Raw genomic sequence first — 19,902 nt, forward strand, 5'->3', positions numbered from 1 at the left:
ACAATTTTATTTTTTCAAGAAAGAATCTCCCATTTTCCCACGCGATTCACACTTCAAACTCCGGGCGACTTAGCTTTTCCTCCGCCACTGCTACCACCTTCCTTCTCGGGGGGTGGACGTCGCGGCACGGAGGAGGGTGGTTTTGGTTTGCCCTTCGCTCGTAGCGACGCTAGCGCCACGTCGGAGGCTCCAGTTCGACCTCAGCATCACTCGTGGTGGTTTCGCGCGCGCATCCGCCGCTAAGGTGAGACCACTTTTCGAGGAAAAAAAATCGGGATTATGTTTTATTTTTGACGAAACTCATCGATACCATCCCCATTGTCGCGATAAAACATTCGACCGGCGCGACCGAAAATCTCGAAACTGTGATCCCCGAGGAACGTCGATCGATCAAAGTTCTCGAAGACAATTGTGAGAGTGTCTTAATGAAAAGAAAACAAAGTTATGCACGTGGGAACAAATCATGGGCGAGTGACCTGTCAATCGCGAACATATCGATCGCTGACAGATCCTGCGCTCTCAACGAATAATCTGCGTGTGTAAATAAAATCGGAAAATAAATTTTCTTCAAACTCGCTTTAGATGCAGTCTATTTAACTCAAGACAAGGACAAGACGATTTATTTATCGAGTTTGTGGAGTTTTAGAGAATTTATTTTCTTTCCGCGCGCTTTGTGTGAGTTTCGTGAACCTCGGTGCTTTCCAAAACGGAATGTACTTGCGGGAATGCGGAGATTTTCGACGGAATTGCAGGTGATCTGGTCCACGTACCAGAGAGAAAACGCTTTCCGAAAACTGCAAGTGCATAACAGCGTTTCTCTCAGTGAGAAGACAAAAAAGTCACGCGACTCTCGTAGAAATCGTGGAGAATTTTACATAAAATTTGTTTCACGTGGATAACGTGGATAACGATTTAAAACGTGCCCGAGATGCTTGAATGATTTAAAATAAATCCTGGGATTCTGCGGCAGTGAGATGATACTTGCAGTGAGTGTGTCATAAAACGCGTTCAGTGAAATCCGGATTAAAACGGTCCCGCGCGTTGCAATTCTCTTGTTTGTATATATAAAAAAATAATTATACAAAGTATGATGAGCGCAACATTGTAGTGCCATTTGTATTTACAAAGTTTGATCAAAACTCGAGAGTGAGAATGTATTTGATATATCCGAAGTAATCGAGTGATCCCGCATTTCGAATGTGATAAAACTTACGCGATCTTGCGGACAAATACGTTTTGGATGGCTTGCTGTGTTCGAGAGAGAATCTTAAATTTTAAATTAAATATGGAATCGACAGTGTGACAAGAGCTATGTTCAATGCAACATTCAACAGAAATATTTCTACGGCAGTGCGTAAATGTATCGGCAAAAATTTCTATTAAAGCTTCGGCTTCGGGCTCTTTCTAATAGCCATAAGCTTAACGCGAGCACAAATCTTTTGATTCTAAGCGGCACTTGAATGTAAAGAGTTATCAACAAATTTATCTAAAAAAAAAAGTAGCACGCTGTAACTCTATAGAATTAGATTTTTATTTTTTTGTAGTGATACAGTCGCTTGTCGACAAAATTAAATAAAATTTTATTAAAGTTTTATTAAAAAAAGAAAAAGCTACAAATAAATCGCAATTTTTCTCTCATAAGATTTCAATAATTAGCGGGAGAAAAGAGAAACGTCTATAATTTTTTTATAAAAAAGAAAAAAAAGTAAGATTTGCGAAAGTGACAAAATTTACGTTAGAGAAACATACATAATCAGATAAAATTCGATATTAATGTCAATATTTGTGGTTAACGAGTTACAAATATTTCGGAGTAACCAATCTATTTCCAAAAAAAATGAAAGTCTTTGGACACCGCTATATTATTCCGCGTGCGAATTCTTGAGGACCTTTCGGAGCGGACATAATTCGTCCCACGGAAAGTTATAGGAAAGGGCGCTGGAGCAAAGGGAAATAAGATCGGTTGATAACGTCGTCGGGATGCTAATAATTTACGAGAAAAGAAAAAAAATCATTTTCGAATGACGGGTAATATAAATTGTGGACGCGTGTCGCGCGAATGACTGGGAATAAAATTCGTGAGAGGCGTTTTGTGACGTGCGTAAAAACTTACATGTAAATTACTTGCAAGTATCCTCTTGAAACCTTTTGAAGTGTTTGGAAAACCTTGGGAATAACACTGTTATTTGCAATCGCAAATGCATGGTGAGCCTTATAAAAAGAAGAAACACATGAACTATAAAAACACGATTGCAATAATAGTAACGTCGCGTTCCTTTACGTGACCAGACGAGGCGTGCTCTCGAAAACGATTACGCGAAGTGCCGGCGAAAAGTACGGATAAAGCTCCGACTGACCATTTGATCAGCCTTCCACTGTGTACAACCGCAATTTTCGAGTGGTTAAAGTGTTATGTGAAACGCGAAAAATATTAACAGTAATAGTGTTAATGCTATTATCTTGCTGAAATGTTGTTTAGAGACACGAAATTTTCCCATAAAGTGTATTCGTGATTGCCTGTTGTTCGAAGTACATATTCCATCGAATTTTTATCGCACGTTTTATCAACGTAATTAGAGATCACTTCTTGAGATTGGAATATATCGAGATAAAATTACGTGATATACTTAAATCATTATTATAATGCGAAACGTATATGAGGTACGTCACGGAGTTAGTAATTAGATGAAGAGTATCGAGAATTTAACATTAAAACAGAGATTACGTCGTCCTTATGTAATTAGAGTTGAAGCGCGAGAAAAAAAAATTAAAAAAAAAAAAAATCATAACGAATCGTCCAAAAGACTGAACGAGCACTACGCATCTTGAAATCAAATTGTGCGTGCGATGAATAAGAAAATATTGATAATAAATACATACAATTTTTTTCGCGATCGACAGATAAAATCATAATAAACGATATCCGCGACTAACTGTAACAATATTGACAATATTCTACCGGCAAACGAAACTCTTTTCCTCATCGCAGTTTACACGCCTTTCGGCAATCGCGAAAGAAAAGTGCTGCGGCGGAAAAGTGTTGACGGTGCGTTTTATTAATTTTCCATCGTGGCACAAAGTTTCTCCGCGAGTTGAGATCGAAATTGGATCAACGCGACAGCTGTGCGTCGTAATAGGAGATCGTACGCGACATCGTTGGTGAAAATAAAATATGCATGAGGATAAAAGTACCCGCTGTACGCTCGGCGCAGCGAAATTCCTTTAATAAATCGCTATCGTCTTTGCGAAACGTCGTATCATGTGTTCTTGCGCGAAGAACTGTTAAACATTCTCGAGTGCAGCTTGAGGGTTGTTGCGATTCGAGATCGTAACCGCAGTCTCAAGGATCGATCGCTCTCGTGAGATCTAAGAGTGTCGAGCAAAAGCTGTGCCGAAAGTGGTCGGATATTTCGTAGCAAGTGTTTCAAAAGAGTTTATTTTTTTTTCGTTGCGTTCTCATTCGTCCGACTCACTTGATTTTGTGCCATTCTCTTCCGATCGTTCGGTTCGGTGTTCTACGTGAAAGGCGATTTCCTCAATCTTGTGTACCTCAAAAGAAGGAGCATCACTTGCTTGGACGTAAGTTTTACATTTCTACTAGTTTAATAGTGATTAGCTTTGTAAGAGGAAATGGAAAGGAACATCTTAAACTAAATAAAATAATAAATATTTTTCTAAGAATAGTTTAAGTTTAAGTTTGATTTTTTAGAAAAATATGCACCGACTCACATAAGAATTTAATATAATTCTTCAAAAAATAAAAAACATTGTTATAAAAAGTGTTGAACTAATTGTATACAATTTTTTAAGACGAATAATTCGCAATTAGTAAGCTTTAATTTTAAACTGGAAAAGTTACAAGAAAAGAAAATCGCATTATTAAATCATAAACTAAACTAAACTAAATTAACTATGCTCAAGTTGTAATGAGCATACATGATATTAACATGTGAAATAGGTTACTTAGGTACATAAGTACCTTCAGGCACATACGTTAATAAGGTTGCGAGGTTACATTGCTCTTTAAGGGAATATTATACTTTTCCAAATAATTAATTTCCGATTTCTGCGTAAGATTGCATAGATGCTTATACATATATTAATAAACTGTAAAATATACATATTATCTAACATACTTAAGAATTAATGGAAGTGACAATTTAAAAATTAACAGAGATATTATTTTCGGAATATTATTTTAAAAAATTTTAAATTGTTTGTAACAATTTAATATTTTTTTTTTTTTTTTAATTTATTGTAAAATTTCTTTTAAAGATCAAAAAGTATTATCTTTTGTACATTTTTACTTAATTTTTTATATAATATTTTGTAAGATAAATAAACAATAATATATAAATTTTTATTCTATCTCTTGTCTTATGAATAATATCCAAAGGTACAGAATAGACTTTACACGTAAAAACAATATGTATGTATGTAGCTTATTATTTTTACACAAACAAAATATTGTATAAATATTTTTTATTATCTGCATTACTTGAAACGTGTAAATGTTATATATTAATAAAAATTATTAAAGCTACTAATTTCTCTTATAATCGAGATTTGTCTCGTTTTCTAATGATTTATTGGACCTGCATTGTCAAAGCGCGATAATTAAAAGAGCTGTCGTAGTTTCTGGGCGAGCAGTTAGTTCTCATTTATAAATGAGATTATAATGAATCGCGGGCGCAAACTCAATTTCTTCGAAGTCCCTAATGGATTTGTCACAAAAGAATGTTGGCTCCAGGAATGGGAAGAGTTTGGGGATCTCTTAATCTGTCTTTACTGCTTTCTCATTACGTAGAACTCCTAGAGTGAAGGCTCATTGAAATAAACGTGAGGGCTAAATTAAACGGACGAAAATCTGATATTGCCTATTTACGTGGTAGATTTTTTAATCAACACTAGTCTTCTTGATCCAATTATGTATATAAAATGATCTTACAAATAACAATAAATAGTAATAGGAGTTTCTATTAGTCTATTACGGTGAATAGCAATATTTAAACAAAGAAAAGTAATTATTATTATTAAAAGTTGTGTTACAATTTTTTTTTATTACATTTAATTATTTATTTAAATCCCATAATAAAATAATTATTTTAAAAAGTGAATTTTAACCAATTCCATATTGATTCTTCTGCTTGTTTTTATGTTGTACATGGTCTATTTATTCAGAAATATTTCTATTTGAAATAATAGGAACAAAATTGAAGATATAGGGCTTTACGGTTTTGAATTGCACGTTGTGACAACAATAGTTTTGTTGTGAATAGAGGGATAAAGGAAAATTAAACTCAACTTTATTTTTTAAATAAAACGACAATTTTTTTATAGAATTCTATAGAGGGGCAAATTCTGAAAAAAGTCTAGCTTCAATTTTTTCTATTATTTAAAATAACAAACGTATTTCGGATTGATAAAGTTACGGGACTTGCATATATATAATAATTAATAAATAATGATAAAATAAAGTTGTTTCAATTAAATTTCAGAAGTTAAGCAAGTTTTCGCCTGTTCGAAAATTCATAAAGCGCTATCGCAGACTCCAAATTAAATCTAAAGTTTATTAACCTAATTAATGGCTAAATTATGGGTTTCTTTAACTTTATATGGCCAAGATATTTATAACAGAAATTTGTTGTACATATTTGTTATACGTATGAAAAAATATAGCTATCTAATTGTTAATCTCTAATTTTAGTTATTATCTATAATCTTAGATAGAATATTAATAGTAGGATTATCTTCCTTTCTTTGCGGGAATATCGATGCAATATTTTTTGCAGTTTTCGCGGTCTGGTAAACTACGATGAAATTTTCAACTCTTCGCGGTTAGCGTATATGTGTATCGCCGCTGCGGGCAATCGCGGTTGTAGAAAAAAAGAACACATCATTCCATTTTTCATAATACACCGCTAAAAATAATCTCAGCTGCATTAAATTACAGTAACTTTAATACATTGCCGCCAGCTTCGCGATAGGGCATTGTTTTTTAAATATCAATTTTTTAATGGCCGAAAATGTGTATTTGCTTGTGTATAATTTATTACATTTGACCGTATATTGACAATTATTCTACCGTTTTTTATTTAGCTTGATAATATAGTACGTTGTTTGATAATATAAACTATGTTGCTTTACAATATACCAATGTCGATTTATCGTACATCGTGTTTTGCAATTTTTAATTTGCATAGAGATTAATTGTATTTTCATTTCGTAAAAATATTCCGCAATGCATACTTCCGTTATACATGCAGTTTCACGTAATAAAAACATTGCAAAGCATAAATTATGAAAACAAAAAACTTTCTCGTGTTATTTTAAATGATACAAGTTGAAGATATTGAACGTTCGATTTCGCGAAATAGTGGAAAAGATTTGACTGAACGGAAGGTGCAAGCAGTGAAAGAAGACGGAGGAAAGGGATTCGCATAATGGGCGAATCTTGCGCAAAACTGAAATGATTGATGGAAACGCGGGCGGAGGTTGCCCCGGGAGCGGAAATACCCAGGAAACAAAAGAAGGGGAGGAAATAGTTAAGCTTGCGACTAGGTCGACACCTAGAATGCTCGAATGCAGTTAACTCGAATGCTCTCGATAATAATGATACTATAGAGACTCGCTAACCACCAGGCCCATTTAATGAGTTTTCCAACCCTTTCTCGAGAACTGACATTTGTCATCGTTCGACTTTGACGGAGCAATTTCTATTTGTTTTCTTCATTGTTCTATGAATAAAAGTCAGGCTCGGTTAGAACTAGAACTATCGACGGCTTTTATCAAACATATTAAGATTAATTTACTTTAAACTACAAAAAAACTGATATTTTAACTTTGTATTTTAAATTTCTAATTTGTTTTAATCATTTTGGAATATGTAGATATTGATGATATTTTGATTTCAAACAAATCTATATGTAAAAGTTTTTGTTAGCAATTTTTTTAAAAATATAATTATTAATATCCTTATAAACACCAAATAAATCTAATAAAACAATTGTGAATTAAAAGAAAATGTTACTTGCAATCTAATTTAAAAAGAAAGTGTTCAATTGATTATCAATTATAATGAATTAATATGTTTAGTGAATAAATTTCTATTATTACTAAATTTAATTCTAAACGAAATTTACATAGAAATTCGATCTAATGTTTTTCCATTGTCTCCATGTATCTAATGTTTTTCCATTAAATACATGCATTCATTGTAAATAAATACATTCATTAAATAAATTAACACACAGTCGTATTTAACACAGAAATATGTGCGTGAAAACTTAAGAAAATCATTGCACAATTTTTTTTTATTAATTTTTTCTGATTTTGTAGACATAAAAAATCAATATAATGTACTATGAAAATATTGAAAGATAAGTATTAAAATATTAAAGATAAATATTAAAATATTATTTACACTTACGCAAATATGGTTAGGTAATTTATTAATAAAAGTTTTATTTTATTTTGGAAGTATAACTAAATGCGTAACTAAATATAACTTGTAACTAAAATGGTGTAATTACATAAAAAGTATAAAAATTAGCATTAATAAGATCACATGACATAGATTAGTTTATTATATATCAGACAGTTTATAAGATAAAAACAATGTATAAAAAAACTAATAATGAGAAACAAAAGAAGCTAAAATAAATTTTAAATTTTAAAAAGAAATAATATAGAAAATATCTCTTAATAATGGTAATAAAACTAATAGAATGCATGAAATATTTTTTTAAATTTTAATAATCTCTTATTTTTATTAGGATTAATAAAAATTTTAATTTTTCTCACAATAAGATAAACAGAAAAAAGGGAATGAATTTTTACATAATATTTTCCGAATCATATATGTGGTAAAAGATATATGTATTTAAAAGAGATATCTAACTAGAAATAATCTAAAGTGTGAGCTTGCTCTCTAAAATATTTATCAGATGTAATTGATTTTACTCTTCATGTTTTTATAGAATAAAAATATTACATTTTTATATATTTATTTAACAATTCAAAGCCTACACACACGCGGGTACATTTAATAAATGTGCGAATATTTCGAAAATAAATCGCCCTCGAAATTTTTCCGTATTCTTGAAGCCTAGTTTTAAAAACTTTTTCAAAAGCTACTTTGGCGCCACGGCACATTACCTCGTTTGATTTAAGCCAAAGGATTTTACTATTCTCTCATACCTCGGATTTTACGATCGGTGTTCCCATATCGCAATCTCGTCGGATAAACTTATCTGTTCTCCCAATGTTTCTCCCCTCCCCTCCCCCACTTCCTCTTCAACAGTGATTTAGTGGACCAATAATATCGGTGTCGCAATAATTTTCTCGGTGTGACAAATATGTACTAAAATGTATCCGCGGCAATTTGTATCAATAACCATATTTCATTATACGTATCAGAGCGTTGCCGGTCTTGATGCGATTTCGATTTCATATTGGTGCAGTAACGTTACCTAATCACGTTCGCATCTCGCTTGTGCGGACTGATATGAACGTATACCAATCTTCCGCAAGAAACAGGGTTATGCGCAAATAATGCTCGTATGAAGAAAAATAGCATTTTATAAGAGCACGGAGATTCTGATAAATTTTTAACATCACGTAAGATAGATTAACATAAAAAGAGAGTGGAGAGGGACAGAAAGAGAGATTAAAAAAATGCGAAAATCTATGGAACTGACTAGGATGTAGAAAATATTTTATGCACAAATAATAAAACAAAATTAGGAAAGTTGGAGAAAAATATCTACTTTCGCGTTTTGCATTGTTTATAACATTGATTTAAACCGGACGATTAAACAAAAAACTTGTTTCTTCACATCTTACAAGTTTTTCAAACTTTTTTTTATCAAGAGAGAAAAATAGCAATTCATATATTTCATGTTTTGTTTTTTACTTTTCAATTAAAGCGTAACGCATGGAACATGTATGAAAATCCGAACTTTAACCAAGTTCTTACTTTTCCTCATCACTGTAAAATGACGGTAACGTTTATGGAATATGTAATCGGTCTTTCGTTCAATATTCATCGAAACGGTGCCATCGTCGGGTCAAAGTAATCACTCATAGCTTTGCGCGGGCATAACGATTCTGTACTGAAGGCCGATTAGTGCATTTGTCATGCAGCCGGGGTATCTGGGGTCTTGCATACCCCCATTAGTGACGTACGGGCCTCAAGCCAGACAATGCCTCTGTGCGAAGACGGCGAATCTGAATTCTACTAAGTGAACGCTGGCTGATCAATGGAAATGCTATATTTCGAGGAAACGGTTCGTCATCCTGTGAAACTCTGCGCGTGACATCAGTCCTTCTATTTCGAAGAAGATTAATGTACGACTCATATGAGTGATATACTATCGCGCTCGCAACAAGCTAGATATCTCTTTTGAAGTGCGCGATTATACAAATTTATATTACTACTTTATATCTAATAAAAGTCAGATTAATAAAATTAAAATTTTTAACGTTGCATGACTTTTCTCTGTTAATATTTCAGCTTTTGTGTTAATTAAAGCCAACAATTGGTTTTTTGCGTGAATAAAATATAATACAATTCCAATTTTAAATTTTTAATGATATCTTAATAATATTGTATACATAATAATGTAAATTTGGTAACTTAATGGAAAAATATCTCCTCATATAAATAATTAAAATTTTATATGGAATTATATAAAAATTGATTAAAACAAAAAACGTATTATCATGCGAATAAAAAGGAAAAACTGAAAATATTTCCTGCAGATAAATAAGCAAAAAATATAAAAGTTTTACAAGAAATGAGATCACTTATTTATGATAAATAATGCATTGTTTAACGTCGTGTCTTTTTTTAAATATATACTTTAATATTTATAATTATTAACATTACTCTAAAATTTCTAAAGAAGCGTTTTCGTAAAAAAGATTTTAAATCGCATACGCTTTACAATTTTAATAATAAATTGATTGAACGTCATGATAGTCAATAAAGATAGTTAAGAAATGCCGCACAATAGAAAAAAATAAAGTACAAATCTATATAAAATATATTTTGGAAAAAGAAAACGTTGAATAATTGGTGTATACACGTCTCAGAATCCTTTCTGGGACGTAACACGTAGATGGATTGTACCGGATGAGTCTTGTGCACGAGAGTCAGTTTTAACCAGGATTTATTCACGCATGCCTCGTTAAAGATGTACAAACACGTACTCCGTAGCATTCATTAAAATAACAGATACTTGGTGCCATACGGATAAATGTCGGCAACCAAGTCTGCGGGTCTCCCTGTCCGCCACTATTCATTTTAAACGAGCACGAGATGATGATTCGTGTTGACTATCACGCTTGATACTCTACAAAGACTGACTTTAATTGAGTATCACGGAAACTTTAAATGATATACAGCGCGATGTATAATAATATACTGCGCGTATCCCCTCCCCCCCCCCCCCCCGATGGAGATGTTGTTGTAAGAAAATAGAGTGGAAAGATGTTTTGAGATGCTTTGAGATGTGAAACAAACCAGTATAATATGGGCGTGTCCTTTGCTCAAGAAAAGACTTTGCTCTAGGTCAGATCTGATCGATTTATATGCTTTTAAAATATAAATTATTCCTTCGACAAGAGTTGCGTATGCTCGTATAATTAAAAATACTTAAGCAGCTGTGTTCCACAAGACGATAATAAATATAACACTTTTACCCTTATATACGTGAAAAATAGTTTCTAATCTAATTTAGATTTAATTATTTTTAACACATATTGCGAATATAAAAAGAAAATATTTCTATCGCAGAGGGTTTATCATCACGTATATACTATTATTCGGAAAGAAAAGTGGGGCGAATAATTCTTTCTTAACTCTTTGAATCACGAATTTTTCTAATTGTCAGTATTTTATAAAATTTGGTATATAAGGGTTTTTGGGATCGCTGATTACGAATCCGTTGTCAGATTTTCAAAATTCAAAATGGCGGATCCAATATGGCAGACGAGATTTTCAAAATTTTACTTCCGCCATATTGCATCCCTATATTAAATTTTGGAAATTAAATTTTTTTTTCCTTTAGATTCAGATTCTGCGATTTAAAAAAACCTTCAGAGAAAAAATTGAAAAAAGAATATAACTGTTACTTTCAATTTAAAACAGAAAATATTTGTTAAATCTATATTGTTTTTTATATATTTTTTTGTCAATAAAGGAGGATTTAACAAAAACAACTCGGTGGAAAATTCTAAAAAAATTCTGAAAAATACTTTAGAGTATACTAAGATTATAAAAAAATTATCGTATTTATTGTCATAATAGATTAGTAGAAAATGCATTTTTTCGTAAAAAAGTACTAATTTTGACTGTTTGTTTATATATGATATTTTTGCAATTAACAATTAATGACTGTTCATATTTCTTTACACTTATTGATGTTCTAGAGACTCTGTAGAAACAAAAATTCCGGTATTTGTTGATAAAAAAAGTAGTTAAAACAATAAAAAACCTATGAAAAAAAGGTGGGTCTCTGGGTGACCCGCCGTGACTCAAAGGGTTAATGGCAATATCATGTTGCGAGCATTATTTTATGCGAACGTGACATGGGCATGAGAGAGTGAACAGACTGACAGCTCATTGTCCGGTCAACAACACTTTACAACTGCGCGCGTAATCATACAGGATGGTAGACAAGCAACCGACAACAGATAGATGGATACGCGTGGACGAAACGGCGCATCGTGCTAGCAGTGTTGATTTTCACTCGTGCATCGCGAATCAGTGTGTTTGTTCGACCGCAAGCATGGATGCACGTATCATCGAGTGCTGCAGTATCCTTTACGTACATTTGCTCTGGGTTTTACATCTACGACACAAAGCGAGAAAGCAAATAAGGTTGTTAGTATAATTTCGCAGTAAAATAATACATTAAAATAATAAAATAATATGTTGACAATAAAATAATATGTTATAATTACGAAATACTCTTATTATATGAAAATTTATCACTGACTTAGTGATTAATTACTTATTTTGAGTACTTAAATTACTAATATATATCAATAATTTATCAAATAAATATTTATGCAAAGCTGAAAATTTAATTACTGAGATAAAACACTGACATTAATATTTCAATATTTAATTTCTACGTCAAATGCTTGAGGTTATAGCTTATTCGTTTATCGCTACGCGACGCGCTATTTATACTAGTATTCAAGTTTTCGTCATTAGCGTTTAAAACCTGCAAAATGCGATTAATCAGATTATAATAACTATTTTCATCAGTTTAATACAACGCGCTATTCACTAGCTATACTCGTATTCAAGTTTTGTCACGAGCTTACTATGAAGCCTGCAAATGCAGCTAATAAGATTGTAATAACTATTTCCATCAGTTTAATGCGACACGCTATTCGCTACATTCATATTCAAGTTTTTGTTATGAGCGACTATAAAGCCTGCAAAATGCGGCTAATAAGATTGTAATCGAGACGTTACGACGATCTTTAGACGCCTTTAGGTGTTGGAATTCGTTCGCGCGCTTCAACGCGAAGCTGCAAAGGCTAATAAAAAATAGTCTTAAATTTCTGATTTTAGCGCTAGCCAAAACCACGACGAGGACGATAATGGTTCTGGATTTTTTACTTACTTATTTTAATTTTTTTATTTTCTATATTTTAAGTTTTCGTACATATTTTTTATTTATTTTTGTATTTTGTGTAATACTATCAAGGGTATTAATATATTTTATATCTTATATGTTTTGCTTTATAGTCACTGAAGAAGGCTCAAAAAGGAGTCCGAAACATATGGATTTGAATAAATAATTAATTTAATCATCGGTTGGAAAGAAATTTTTTTCTCACGCTTTACATCCGCGTTGGCTCTTCATGGCTTTATTATTTTAATTTTATTACTTTATAACTTATTTTTTAATAAAATACATTTTTAAAGATGAAATAAAAAAGGCAATTTAGAAATTGTTATAAATAATTATTAAATCGAGTCAGTGGAACGAGTTATCCCACGGATCAAGCGGTCAATTTTCATATTTTTGGACACTTAAAAATTATTGGCACCTATCAAAAAATTTTGCGCTTTACGCTGAAACGTATATTGAGTTACTATATTCCAACGTCTCCGATTGTAAAACTATTCCTACCTATATTTAGTTTAATTTCTAATTCTCATAAAAGGAAATTCAGATACTGAATTGATTTTTGATAAATTGACCGAGAACTGTTCAAGAGGAATTCAAATCAATAATTTTCAGTATTTGATTAACACCAGTAATTTTATAAGGTACTTTCAGTGGTTGCACTAAGCACTAGTCAAAAAATTACTGAAATATTGCTAGTATTTAATTACTATATTTTTCTCAATGATTTGCAGTATTAAATTTCGTAAGGATATGGCATTAATTTTATGATAAGAGTGATCACAACTTGTTTTCGGGTTTTTGTTTTAAACTTGATTGTATTAAAATGCAATATTTTTGTAAATTTTATTAAGGCATTATTATATTTAAAATTATTGAATTCAAGGTAAAAAATCTCTCAAACTATAGTTCGGTTATCAAGCACAAGCACAAATTTGCAGCTATTAGAACAATTATGCGTTGATCAAATTTTTCTTTTTTATAATATAAGATAAAAAGAGTTGGAAGATGCAAACATAAAAAAATTGAGGCCATTGTTGCTAAAAGATTTTAAATGACATTTGGTTTATTCTACTTGTATTTAATACAAGTAGAATAAAAAAATTGAGGCCATTGTTGCTAAAAGATTTTAAATGACATTTGGTTTATTCTACTTGTATTTAATACAAGTAGAATAAACCAAATGACATTTAAAATCTTTTAGCAACAATGGCCTCAATTTTTTTATGTTTGCATCTTCCATTCTTCTTGTATTTAATACAAGTATTATAGAATAAACCAAATGACACTTAAAATCTTTTAGCGTAATAAAACGTATAGGTTTTTTCTACTGAAATGCAAAATATATAAAAAAATATACTAAATGTTTTTAGTTAATTGGATTGAATATACGTTATACATACATACATTTCTCGTTGGAGATAGAAAATAAAGGAAAATAGAAAAATAAAATATAATTAGATACCAAATACAATAAAGTATTTATTTGTTCTGTGTAACAAACATAATGAATGCAGCTAAGCTACAATACATACTATGTAAGTAATAAATAAAATAATAGCTATTTTATTAAATTCTGTTATGTATTTTAATTTGAAGAATTTTAAAAAAGAATAATTCAAATATTCATTTATTTTAAAACAACGTTTCATATTTTCTTTAATGGAGATACATTAATATTTGAAAACAAGTAGAATGTTACCGAATGAAAATCAGAAAAAAAGAAAAGAAAATATTACAAGTGTAGATATAGAATGATTTCTCCTTTATCTCCACATTAAATAAACATATAATAGATTGTTTTCTTATTATTAAAAATGTTGATATTTTGATAAGAAAGTTTCGATACCTATTGAATATTTGTGTGCAGTAAATCGATTTCCAGCAAAAAAAGATAAAAAGGGTTCGTAAAAAAGCAAGTAAATCGGACAACACGATCAATTTATAAGATTAAATAATCTTTATAAATTGCATAATTCTTGCGATCATCGCACATCACATTCTTTTTTTCATGTATCGTTTCGTGAGTAATGCGAACGGTTGCTGTGATTCTCTTTTACATAATAATGAGCGCTTGTATTTGTAAATAACAAGAACTAAAGTTCGAGTAGCATAAATTTGCGCTCGTATAATTAAAAAAACGATCCGACATATATATATTCTCGGCGAATCTTCACCGTATATCACCTTCATTTAACGCGCTTATGCACGAAAATGAAGTTAATTGCAGGGAGACGCGGTCAACTTTACGAGAAACAAGCCGTCCGAGCCATTCTTCCTCTCCGGGGCGTGCTCTTGATTCTTTTATTCGTCCGACAACGATCCCTGCAGCAGTTTACTATCGCGTTTTAACGTCATAGGTGACGCGAGAGGTTCCAGGATGTCTGGCGCGCCAGGGGTCTGGAGAAGGATTTTGTCTCCGATCTCCCGTTCCTCTGCGCGCCAGCAGTCTTGAAGCTACCAGCGGTCGGTCCTGCTGTCAGGTGACACCGAGAACCTGTCCCGTTACCTTCTTGATTTTCGTTATACGCGAATGTCGTAATACGAGGATGGTTATGGCGCGCATAGAATATTTTACAAAAATGCATATTTCGAAAGATTCCGCGGCATTTCTTATTCATGACTCGAATTGCACAGCGTGTGCACACGCTATGTGCATGTACCTATATACCGCTCATATCAACCACAATCCCACCACTATTGTGCCGCCACAAGTATACACAGTATATACAGTAGTACAACTCTTTGTCGGAACCTTTGATGTTAGACAAAAATAAACTGCACATGCGCTTGGTAGGTAACTAATTACAGCAGTAATCCTGCTCGGTCTCATTTTTACTTTCTTTTTTTATAATTCTCTCTCTTTCTAACATATACACGCTATACAGGATAAAGCATTTCACATCGGAACATACACTGTGCAGGTGACGCATCTGAAATATCTCTGTTATTTTTGAGAATAAAACAAAATTTCTAAAAGGAACTGTTTGCTCAAAATGGATAAATAATACAATAATAAACTTTTTTTCTAGGATATTTAGTTTATTTTAATTAAATTATAATTCTATTGTATAATAATTTTTCAGAGATTATCTGAAATTATCTGAAGATGAATACATATAATAAAACGACTGAATTTCTTCTTTTGACATCTATAATTTTATAATAACAATAATATATGATTTTATTTAAAAAACACTGATAATCTTGGTATTTTAGGCAATATATAAATATGATCTTAAGAAAAAAATATTATAAAATATGTTATTGTTATTTATCCGTTTAAAGCAGACTTTTTTTATAGAAATGTTTTGCATTCTCAAAAGTAACAAACATACTTTAAATTCTAATATTAGATATCTCACTCTATACATAACTTATAAAAAAATATAAGTAAAAAAAAATGAAAATAAAATTAAGTAAAATTATAGAAAAGTTGGATGATAAAAATTGAACAATAATTTCTGAAACGAAAACATCAACAATAACAAATCATTAATAGCAATAAATTATAATAAAAAAAGACATACAATGAGAAGCACACACAAAATTATATAAAAATTAATGAAGTAATATGTATACACACATATTATATGCAAATATTTTGGAAAAAATAATGGAATATAAAACAATAGAAAAAAGTAAAAAATAACAAATTTATAATATATAATATTTAATATGTCTAAAAGACTTAAAAAAATTTTTTTAATTTAAAAGAAAAATAAAAAAATATATAATATAATAAAAATTTTTTTTAAATATTAAAACCTCTACAACGATCACAACTTTAACGCGGTGTCTTAAGAGGCTTAAGTCTGTACGCAACTAATAAGTGATCACCTATTTGTTATTTTTGAAATATTAATATTTAATTCTACAAAAAATTGTTTTTTGAAAATCCTGTGAATATAGAAAAACGCTCTTACTGACCTTTCTCTTTTATCAGGTTGGTCAGAAAGTCTTTTCATATTTTGAGTCGCTCTTTTTGCATAAAATACGAAAACACTTTCTGACCAACCTAATAATTTTCTCAGAAACTAATGCTTGGTTATCCGGTTATCCTCGCGCACACGTTGGGTTAGGAGAGACCACTCTACAATATATATATATATATGTGTGTGTGTGTGTGTATGCATATATAAAATTCATATAATATTCATTCTTAACAGGTCTGATGATTCTCTTGTGAATGCACTATTGATATACATTGTGGTTTCGTCGTCCGGAGTATGTTATGTTCGCATGGTTCGTTTGGGACGGGTGGGTGTCAGCACGACTGAAAAAAAGTGATTGGCGGTGATTTCGCGCGGATTAAACAGAGTGGAAAGTGAATATTGTTTAGGACGAGGGACTGACGCGTGAAATTGTTGGTCGCCGTGCGTTTTAATGTTTTTAACACAGAACAAAATCTGCATGATTGAATGTGTGCTCTGTCAAGTATTAATCAAATGTTTTGCTAATTTACTATTTTCAATTTTTTTGTAAACATATATTGTTTTCTTTATACATAAAAATATATAATTATATGAATAGAATTGTAAAAAAATTATTAGTACTTTTGACATAATTTTAACCCACAACCTCTGTTCTAAGCCAGTCTAATCTTAATCTAAAACAATCTGACCCTAACCGGGTTAGTGTTAGGGACGGTTTATCCGAACCTTAATCTAAACTGCAAAGTAAAACTTTGCAGTGAATGAACAGTCTAGAGCAGTTTTCCTGTTCGCAGTATCATTTTTGTAATATTTATTTTTAATTTAAATTTTAAAATAGTGAATTTTATAAAAATTTTAGCACAATATAATTATTAAATAATTAGTTGAATTATTTTTTTAGACTTCTCGTCTTTCCAATCTCGTAAATTCACTTTCTGAAAGTTGCACAGAAAACGAGATTGAAGATAAAGTTCACTTTAGACACTTGGATGTGTCCGAAAATATTAAATTTAAAGTTCGATTTGTAAGAAGAGAGCAACGAATCTACTCCCTAGTTATCCGACACTTTCGTATACACTACCACTCACCATCGATCAAGTAACTTGTAAATGAAGATCGATAAGTATAACCTATACGAAACAAAAGAAATTTTCCTCTAAAACACTGATAAAGTTTCCGGACTTTCGGAACCACCAGAAACTTTTTCTCGATATAAACCGATAACATAGTACTTGGCAAAAGCTGGACCGACTTGTCTGCCGTTGGCACGGTTAAACGTTGCTCAGAACTTTCGGCTCAAAATTAAATAAACTAGAACACAAAGATTGTGTTAAATGCTGCCTGAGATTCAGTTTATGTATTGCGTTATGAATTCCACGCATGAATGCCAAAAAGTTAGAGTCGCTACATCTTATAGTATGCCTTAAGATATTTTGCCAAATCTCGGAAACCTTATAATATATGTTAGAAAGCGGGAAAAATAATAAATGAAATTTTAATAACATAAAGAGACAGAAAAAGTATTTAAGAAATGAAAAATTATTTAAATAAATGTATGTAAGTTTTATAAGATCGCTGTTACGTAACTTGATTGAAAAGCAATCATTATTTACGCATTAGCATAATGCAATACGGTAATAACTAATAAGACAATATTCTTTAGCCACAGTATTGAAATGTTTTCGCTTTTGCGAGGTAAGTAGGGAGAAAATGCAAATTTCTCTGTTCAGAGGTGCTCTTCTTTCTAGTAAAACGAAAGTACTTTACCGCATAATTTTTTACCCATCTTGTTGATTTATAGTCTCGGGACGACTTTATTGCTCGACGATCTTCCTCCAGGCCGGTACATACATAAATGAAGCCCGGTTATACCCATTACTCACAAACCTTTCATCGTCAATCGACTTTTATCATCTTTAATGTTACAATCGAGATAATAATAAGAAAAGTTGAAGAATTATATATTACAAAAGAATACATCGTACATTTATATATCTACTAAATAATTTTGCATTAGATATGATTATTCCGATAAGTTTTTTACATAATTAAATAAAAAAAGAATATTTATAACTATAATCTTTTATATATCATAAATCTTGGATGTGTATTAGTTCTCTTTCACTTAGCGCTTAGTATGTATATTTATTGCATCTCCAAACACACCTCTTTAGAAATAGTTAATTCGTATTCCAGATGCGAACAATAATAGCAAACACAATCAACAATTTGGAGCTAATATACCAAAAAGATCTTTGATATGCGACCGGGGTTTCGATGACGAGTGAGTGATAACGCTCGAAGTGATTTCGTGCACTCCTCTATTTACTGCAGGTGTATTCGCTTTCCTACGACAGCACTCCCACACCACAAACACACACACACACACACACACACACATATACACATACATACAATGGTACGTGTGTGAATGCGATAAATCGCCGACACTCGTTCGTCAGCCGTGTGTGAAACTCTGCTCGGATTGCTCGTCGAGTAGATCCGTCACGAATGCAAGCGCCCACAGCGATGCACCCGAAGTGCATCGCGCGGTGCCGGTTGCACTCGTATTTTACAAAGTTCACCGGTGCTTCGTCTACGTCATTTTTTTCTCGGGGTTTCGGTGCACCGGAAGAGTGGGAAATCGTCTCTTTGCGGAATGAGTTCCTGATACGGCCGAGCGGTCGGTAGATTTAGATGATCCTGCGATTTCTAAAAGACAGGAAAAGATAAAAGGCAAGGTTTGACGGTGGTTATTTATTGATTTTTTACTATTCGGTATGACGCGGCATATGTAGCCATTAAAGGTTCAATTTTCTTATTAAGATAATGAAATTTGAATGCAATAGCTCGTCCAAGTAATAAATCATTCCGCTAATGGAGGATATCGCGTGAATAATCGATCAGCGAATTAATCGCGAATATATAACTTTATGGCGTTAATACTCATTTTTAGCGAATTAATACCCGATTTCGTGTGAAAGAATTTCATCATGCATATATGTGCTAGAACGTAATATTACTCATCGATATTCCCGTAACTGAAGAATAATGTATTGTAAAATCTGCATAACTTTTTGAAATATTATACAATTGAGCTGCCAAGTACATTACATATACTGCGAAAAATTTCTAAATCAAATTATTATTTAAAAATACGCCTAGTTATATATCAAAATACACACACATTCATATATATATATTAAAATATTTATACTTATTTCTCTCTCAACGATATTTTTCTTATTTCTAAAATCGTAATCAAGTTCTTACATCTAATATTTACATCTAATAGATTTTATTGTGTTTTATTCTTG

At 31.6% G+C, this 19,902-nt stretch overlaps 1 protein-coding gene across 4 annotated transcripts in view; it reads left to right on the forward strand.

The window, feature by feature from the left end:
* The first annotated feature begins 204 nt into the window (after nt 1–204).
* Nucleotides 205–19,902, forward strand: part of LOC140671816 (protein amalgam) — a 218,230-nt gene continuing 198,532 nt past the window's right edge. For all 4 annotated transcript variants that reach the window (XM_072903441.1, XM_072903461.1, XM_072903451.1 and 1 more), the window contains exon 1: nt 205–3,579. The gene's annotated coding sequence lies outside the window, so the exon portion shown is untranslated. The remainder of the gene's footprint in view (nt 3,580–19,902) is intronic.

This window comes from Anoplolepis gracilipes, chromosome 1, assembly GCF_047496725.1.
Source record: "Anoplolepis gracilipes chromosome 1, ASM4749672v1, whole genome shotgun sequence".
Taxonomy (NCBI): Eukaryota; Metazoa; Arthropoda; class Insecta; order Hymenoptera; family Formicidae; genus Anoplolepis; species Anoplolepis gracilipes.